General features: G+C 28.9%; 1 pseudogene; it reads left to right on the top strand.

Annotated features, from left to right (window-relative positions):
• Positions 1–388: 388 nt before the first annotated feature.
• The window catches only part of LOC112024858 (wall-associated receptor kinase 2-like), a 43,723-nt pseudogene continuing 36,815 nt past the window's right edge, over positions 389–7,296 (top strand).

Genomic DNA, 7,296 nt, shown 5'->3' with positions numbered 1-7,296 from the left:
AAAATCTAAACAAAATGTTTAAGATGAACATAATATTTTGAAAATTAATATTCCTCTCAAAAAGGGAACCAAAGACATTGTGAGAGAAATAATTATATTGGACAAATGTGGACAAATGGGGATTTATATTAGACAAATGTGGAGACAAATAATCATACCATATTATCTAATTCATTAAATCTGACTCTAACAATTCTACATTGAAGTTAGTCTTATACTGGAAATTGGAAATTAAAAAAAAAAAAAAAAAAAAAAAAGGAACATTATCCTGTTGCGCTAATTAAAATCCACCAAAAACTGCATTTTTGACAAGTTTGAATGCAAGTTATGCTTCCGGCACCTATAAAAGCAGCATGTATGGAATGTTTTCTATGCACAAACACGGTCCTCTCTTACCCCTCTTTTAGGAAAAATACCGAATAGTGGGAATATGGGTTTCCTTGGGATTCTTGTACAATTAACTTGGGTTGCTGTGATGTTATCTGAATTGGCAGCCGCCGCAATAGCATTTCCAATAGCGCTGCCCAACTGCCCCGACAAGTGTGGAGATGTGGAAATTCCCTATCCATTTGGCCTAAGAGAAGGTTGCTACATAGGTCAAAACTTTTTCGTCAACTGTACCAACTCAACTCAACCAATTCTTCTGGGAGGCTTAACGGCTACAAACTTTTCCCTCGAAGGCCAGACTAACGTCTTGACGTATATGGCCAAGGACTGTTACAAACATGGTGTGCTGGATCAGGATCTTAGTATATGGACATCAGTGTATCTCAACTCGAGCCTCAATTTCACCATCTCTAGCACTCAAAACAAGTTCATTGTCGTTGGCTGTGACACTTATGCATACCTTAATTTTCAGCAAGATAAAGGAAATTTCTCAACAGGCTGCGTTTCCGTTTGTGATAACACTAGGTACATAGTCAACGGGTCTTGCTCTGGTGTTGGGTGTTGCGAGGTAGATATTCCTAATGGGTTGAACTATGTTACTTTGGAATCCCACAGTTTCAATAAACACACAAAAGTAGGGGCTTTCAATCCTTGTGGCTATGCATTTATTAGCCAACAAAACACGTTCAATTTCTCCATCGATTCCCTTCAGAGTCTACAACACCAAAAAGAGATGCCGTTAGTTCTTGATTGGGCGATCGGTACTGAGACATGTAAAGATGTCGTGAACAAATCAAGTTACACATGTGGAGGTAATAGCACTTGCATCGATTCCGACAACGGGTCTGGGTACCGTTGTAAATGCATGGAAGGCTACCATGGGAATCCATACCTCCATCTCGGTTGCCAAGGTATTAATTTATGGATCTACACTAAATTTTTTTTTTTAATTTTAAAAGAAAAAAAAAGAAAAAAAAAAAAACTAAATGACAAATTATTCCTTCTAATTTTAACATATTTTTTTGATAAATTAGATAGAGTTTGAACCTATATTTTTTTTAATTTTTTTAATAAATACCATATATATTTTGTAAATAATTGATACATATTCTGTTACACTTGTTTTCACTTAGTACTTTCACAATCACCTTTGTCCACCTTTCTTTTCCATCTCTACGTTGTCAATTCGAGACCACCTGATTATGAAGAACAAAATACCTCTCCAGCCATCTAGAACCTATCATGCTCTGACCTAGCCTTGCTTTATTACCATTCCTAGTTTCCTACTTATTTTGAATTGAGTCTTTCTTTCCTCTTCAATTTCAATGGAATTCATGTATAATCGAATTTTGCTGTCTATTGTCTACCTCCATCCATAAAAACAACGCATTTTGAAAAGTGGAAAGCGTTAAAAACAACGGAAATATTGCACATAATTAAAAAGAGGGATTGAATTGAAAATAGATTAAAGTTCAAGGAAAAATAAAAACAATTGAATTGAAAATTTTTCAAAATTAGAGGATATAATTTATCAATTAAAAAAGAAAACAGGAATTGAAACTCTTTTAAACTTCTTATATTTAATACTCTTCCATTTCATTTTAGTAGTATGTCATTTCTTTTCTCTAAGCAAGAAGAATAAAGGCACTTATAACTTAAAAAAAAAAATTCTTGGTCATTAATATATGATTGCTTTTGATTAATTAAAGTTCTTTTTAAGTTAATGATGAGTTTTACATCTACAGACATGAACGAATGTGAAAACCCCAATCATTGCAAGCTCCCGGGAGAAAAGTGTATTAACGGTCTAGGGGATTTTACTTGTTCTTGCATCAAGGGATACCATTTGGACATAAGTGCAAGAATCTGTGTTACCAATCAATCATCACGACTAGTTACCCTCTTAGTTGGTAAGTATACTTACTGTATTTCAGCCTAGCACTTGATGATATGCCTCTGGAATTTGCATTTGATTGTGTGGATCATGAAGCTTCTCATTATTTGTAGAGGATTAGATCCTCATATTTGATGGTAATTGATTATTTATATCTATCTATACAATTTATTAAAGGATTCTCCTCTTTCAACTGGATTTTTATGTGATTCAAAAATATCCTTATTAATGAAGGGTAACTTCATTTAAAAATATGGTTATAAATGTCAAATAACAAATTCTATTTTAAATTTAAAAAAAAAAAACTCTTAAAATTTAGAATTTTTTTCCCTTCACGTTCAAAAAAAAAAATTACAGTTACTGCTTATCTCTAAAATTTATCATTTTTATTTTTTTGAAAAAAAAAATATAATTCTAAATTATAATAGATGTAAATTATTAACCTTTACCCAAAAAACTAGAAGAGCCTCTAAGCATGCTATACTATTAATAAGAGGATTCTCCTGTTTCGTTCTCAATTTTTGGCATTCCAAAATATCCTCATACAAATTCTAAAATAACATACCCTTTAGTTTAATTTTTTTCCTACAAAAAAGCAAAAAAGGTTAAAACAATAATACTATCTCACGTACAAAAGGAAAAAAAAAAAACCGTTATTCTCATCACCCATTTGCATTCAAATGTTTGAGTATTTGTTATCTATTTGAATTCAAATACTTCAATTATTTTTATAAAAAAAAATACAAAATTACTTTTTCAAAAAAAAAAAAAAAACCTACCTCATGTAAAAAAATGAAAAATTCTCATTTTTATCCTATAATTTCAATGGTTTTTTTTTTTTTTTCTTTAAAACATTCCAAAAATTTTTGTTATCCAAATTCTATATAGTTATCACAAATCCTCATCCATCCATACTAACATATATTATCTTTCTTTTGTTCAAATCTCAAATTTTTTTTACTTATCACAATTCTTATCCCAATCATAAATTCAAATGTCCCATTGGATTTCAATTTCTTACGGTTCTCTATCTAATTTTTAAACATTATTCCACATTACCTAATTACCTCCTTCTTAAAAAAAAAAATATATATATATATATATACACACAGTTATTTATATATCACTTTTAAGTATTATAACACCAAACCAGAAAAACAAATAAAGAATAAAAACATTATTACACCTGCAAAGCGTGTGTGATGAGTCTAGTTATCTATAAGAGGATTCCTCTCTTTGAACTAAACTTTTATGTAATTCAAAAATACCATTATTAATGAGAGGTAACTTCTTTTAGAAATAGGATCATAAATGTCAAATAACAAATTTCTTTTTGAATTAAAAAATAGAACTCCTAAAATTTAGGATTTTTGTTTTCCTTCATGTTCATCTTTTTATGCCCTAAAATTTAGGGTTTTTTTTTTTTTTTTTTAAATTTCTTTTCATCCGAATAAAAGAAAAAAAAAACCCAATTTAAAAAATCAAAAAATAATAAACTAAGAGATTTCCTAAATTTAGCCTTCTTTTTTCTCACATTCATTTTACTTTTCCTATCCAAACTTTTCTCTATATCACTACACCACTTTCAAACACGCGTTCAAAAAAGAAATTACAGTTACTGCTTATCCCTATCGTTTATCATTTTTATTTGTTTAAAAAATAAAAAAAATATATTTCCAAATTATAATAAATGCAAATTATTAACCTTAGAAGAGTCTTTGAGCATGCACAATGCACATGCTTAAAGGCTAGTATTTGATGGGTTTTTGGATGACCTGAACTTAGGACAATAGTAAGTGTTTGAAAATTTTTAAATGGGTTTAGTGAGTTTAGATAGAAAATTTTAAACCAATTAGGATTTGTGTTTGAGTATTATACCTTAGGTAACGATTGTTTAATATTTTTAATATGTTCAATGCTACTGTTAGTTAAAANTTAACTTGGTATCCCTATCGTTTATCATTTTTATTTGTTTAAAAAATAAAAAAAATATATTTCCAAATTATAATAAATGCAAATTATTAACCTTAGAAGAGTCTTTGAGCATGCACAATGCACATGCTTAAAGGCTAGTATTTGATGGGTTTTTGGATGACCTGAACTTAGGACAATAGTAAGTGTTTGAAAATTTTTAAATGGGTTTAGTGAGTTTAGATAGAAAATTTTAAACCAATTAGGATTTGTGTTTGAGTATTATACCTTAGGTAACGATTGTTTAATATTTTTACTATGTTCAATGCTACTGTTAGTTAAAAATGAATGAAATTAGTATTTATAATACCAAACAAAGATATATACATATTTTGAAAAAATAATCATATTGTGACTTTTTTATAAAATGAAACAAAGGCATACTATAATTTTTCTACCATGTTTAAACTTTTATGAAACATCGGGCAACAAAATACAACAACTTAATGACGAAAGAAAAATTTATAAGTTCCACAAAGGCTTTAAGGGGGCGGGGTGGGGGGAAGCAAATTGATTGATACAATAATAATACTTTATCATTTAACAAAACTAAGATGTCAAACATGAGAATAAAATTTTTTGGTGGCATTCATTACCACTAGCTTTCTATTAGCATTTGGTTCTCCAAAAAAAAAAACTCTTTTAGCATCTAATCCAAATGTAAAAAAAAAAATTCTAGAATCAAACATGGTGTTTAGAAATTTGGATAATGGAAGTAAAAATATGAAAAAAAATACACAAGCACATAGTATTAAAGAAAAAAAAATATGAAAAGCAAAAGTAACTATGAAAGAGAAATTCATATAAAAGGTACCTTGACTCCTTGAGGGTTGAGAATGAAGGGTTTGTAGAAACAAAAGAGCAATAATGGCAAGAGAGGGTAAATCACATAGAAGGTTTCGGTGTGGTGCTCTATATATATAATAGTAGGTCGGTTTGTTTAAAACTCTCCAAATTGTTGAGTAGTAATTGATTTAAAACTCTTTAGTTTGTTAAGTAGTCGTCGGTTTAAAACTCTCATTTTGACCTAATAAATAAATTAATAAAAAATATATGTAAAATTGTGGGACTACCAAAACTTATGTGGCAAAATATTAGAGATAAACTAATAGTTTAACATTTTTGGCTATAATATGTTATTAGATATAGATTAGGTCAACTTATTGAATATGTTATGAATTTATTATTTAGTTTATTTATTATTATATTAGAATTAATTGAATTTTGACTTTTTGATTTTTGGCACCTAATAATTTCACTTGACACAAAAATTTTAAGATTAGATGGAGCACATGGCATAAAATTGGACTCCAATTTAGAATCTAATTGAATTCTCTACTTTGGCTTTATATATATATATTAATTTGATAGGGTGCACTGACTCTTCGATTTTTGCATCCAATAATTCAATTGTCACAAAAATCAAAAAATTAGATGGAACACGAGCACAAAATTGAACTCCAATTGAAATTCAATTTAGAATTTAATTGAATTTAGACTATTTGAACTTCAATTGTAGAATCTAATTGAATTTACTCTAAGTTTTACCTATTAATATATATATATATATATATATATATAAGTTCAAATTAAACTTGGTGTAAGAATTACAACTTACACGTTTTTAAAGCTATGAATTTCTAAAATATGTAATGGTTTCTCATTATATATACTAGCTTGTATCCCCATGCATAAATATGGATACACTTAAAAATATACAATAAAATGCATAATATAATTCCTATATATATAATTTAAATATTATTGATAGTCATTTATATATTTTGTTAACTCTTTAAAAAATTTTGTAAGGATATTATTAAGTATAAAATGTACATTGTCCATTTAAAAATAAAATTATTGTAAAGCACTTTTTTTTTTCTTTTTTACGATTCATTTATTCTAGACTCTTTGATTTTTGTACTTAATAATTCACTTAGATAAATATTTATGATATGGTCCCACATTTTATTCTAAAATCAAAAAATATAACTCTTTAAGAATAAATAATTTAGGACTCATGATGCAAAATTGGAACTCTAATTTGAAATTCTAATTTGAGTTTCTCTCAGCTTCACCTATTATTATTATTATTATTATTATTATTATTATATCTATGGGCAAGACTTAAGTACAGTACTTAGCTGCTATTCTTTAAGTTTATCTTTTAAGATTTTGTCATATAGTTTTTTTCTTATGTGATAGAAGTATATTTTTTAGTTAAGTAGCCACATGACAGAATTTTAAGAGAAGAACTTAAAAAACAACAACTAAGATAATGTATATAAGTTTATATATATATATATATATAGTAATTAGGGTGCATTCTTCTGAGAAAAAAAAAAAAAAAACTGTGTTGGCATAAGCTTCGTTGCTACGCTTGTCAGTATCTCTTCGATGTACTTTATAATTATGCCAAAAAAGCTAATATTCTATTTCTTTCTAATGTAGGTATTGGCATAAGCTTCATAGTTGCCCTTGTTTGTAGCTCTTGGTTGTATTTGATAGTTAAGAAAAGACAGCTGATCAAGCTTAAACAAAGGTTCTTTGAACAGAACGGGGGTTTAATTTTACAACAGAAACTCTCTAAACAAGAAAATTCAGCTGAAACAACCAAAATTTCCACTTAAGAAACTCTATGCTTGTGTTCACCGCAGGATTGAGGTCAACTGATGCTATAACTATCAAGGGTTGAGATTGAGAATTAAAAAACATGACTTTTAATCTCAGCCCTTAAATAATAAAAATGAAAAAGTAACTAAAAAAAAAATTGTGTGGTGAGAGTTGAGGTGAATTGCACTTGGTACACTCGTATTATTATTATTACAAAGCAAATGGTTCTCTGAAGGACTGATCATAGATTTAGATAATAGTCGTCTCATAGCCGTGATGCTGATTGTGTACAGTGACGTTTTTGCATTTTGGGGTCTATGCTAGTTGTAAATTTCATAGGGGCTTGTGTTTGGTGGCAGTGGTCATGGACGTGGAGTCATTCATGGACTTGGGGGCAATGAACCCCCCGCCCCGCCCCGCCCCCCCCCCCC

The sequence above is a fragment of the Quercus suber genome, unplaced genomic scaffold (genome assembly GCF_002906115.3).
Source record: "Quercus suber isolate HL8 unplaced genomic scaffold, Cork oak 2.0 scaffold_387, whole genome shotgun sequence".
In the NCBI taxonomy this organism is placed as follows: domain Eukaryota; kingdom Viridiplantae; phylum Streptophyta; class Magnoliopsida; order Fagales; family Fagaceae; genus Quercus; species Quercus suber.
Note: the sequence above shows the minus strand (reverse complement) of the source record. Positions and strands in the feature narration are given on the sequence as shown.